The 1,452-nt window shown below is 42.1% G+C and overlaps 1 non-coding gene across 1 annotated transcript; it reads right to left on the reverse strand.

Annotated features, from left to right (window-relative positions):
• Window positions 1–782: 782 nt before the first annotated feature.
• Window positions 783–855, reverse strand: Trnan-guu. The gene has a single exon. It is a non-coding gene; the product is annotated as a tRNA-Asn (tRNA).
• Between the last annotated feature and the right edge of the window lie 597 nt (window positions 856–1,452).

Here is a 1,452-nt window from a genome sequence, read left to right on the forward strand (position 1 = left end):
AGCAACGATTAGACTTACCTGCTGAATCTCCTTATTCCATCCATAGAGCAAGGACCTATGTTCCATCCTAACCTCCAAACGACCATTACAGATGGCCATCTATTGGTTGTGCATGCTCCGGCGTCCCTAGCACAGGTCTGTCTCGTCCTACTGTACCCAGGGCTGGATCACCACAGGGCTACTCCGTCCCATGCCGTGACCACGGAGGAATAGGCCGCCGCCGGCCCATGCCATGCTTAGACCCTGGACCTTTTCGCCTCAAGAACCCCCTCCAAAGAATTCATGAGATCCACAGAGCACAAAACGCAACATACGAAAATTGGACCATGGAGGTAGAAATGGTCAAAATGACTTGAAGAATTGGATTTCATGTCCTTAATAAAGGCACTGTCCACTTGGTAATTAAGCAAACAAATTGTTGTAAAAACTGACTTGACCGTCTGAGTCTGAAACCGCCCCTAAAATCCTCCACAGAAGTGACAGTCCAATAAAACAACGTGTTTTTAAAACGCTACCTATACGAAGTGTGGACCAACAAAAGAGGTTCAAACGACTTCAAGAGTAGGATGTTTCCTAAATAAGTATACATAATAAGAGGAATGTTGACGCAATAACACAGACCCTCTCTTAGACCGCCCCTAAAACCATCCGCACAAACAATTCCCGAGGTTATTCAGACTGAAAACACAACAAAAGAGGTCCCAAATGACTTGAATAATAGGACTCTCCTTCTTAAAGTGTACAGAAGAAAAAGAATGTCTTTTGAGGTGGGAACAAAGAATTGACTAAAGTGGGATTCGAACCAACGACCTCCGGATTAACGTACCGGCGCTCTACCAACTGAGCTATCTAGCCCATATTGTGGTTTATATTGATATGTTATAAAAAGAATGTCCACGCAAAGATCGCATAAAACAGAGTTGTGTGTAAAGAGGGGCGTACAAGATTTTCCATTCTCTGAAAAAGACAATGAATGATATATCGGGATGTCTAGTGCACAATGCTTATCGGCCTATTGTTCATTGTGCGAGAAGGGAGCTGTGTTCGATCAACCATAACATTAGATGAAACAAGCATGTACATTTTTTGGGGCAGCGGGCGAACAAAATTATGCCATATAAAGTAAAACAAGAAAATGCACAACTTTCAGACTATATCGAAAATGTTCCTTCATAGGGTGCACCACATCCCACACACTATTACACTAAATAGACAAACATTCATGCGCCAAATTGATTGTCACTATTTGCAGGCCCTCCACGTATTTTTATGTAAAAAAAAAAATCAAAAAAATGGGGGGGGGGGGGTCATGCAATTAACAAATTGTTTACAATTATAACATTAATTTATCATAACCGGGGCCTTTGTTCGTCAACTTCTGATGAGATTTGTAGGCGTGAAGTTGGTCCTTTTTTTTTATTGTGTAATTGGAGAAAGTCAGCAGGGGGTGCT

The sequence above is a fragment of the Asterias rubens genome, chromosome 13 (assembly GCF_902459465.1).
Source record: "Asterias rubens chromosome 13, eAstRub1.3, whole genome shotgun sequence".
NCBI classification, from domain to species: Eukaryota; Metazoa; Echinodermata; class Asteroidea; order Forcipulatida; family Asteriidae; genus Asterias; species Asterias rubens.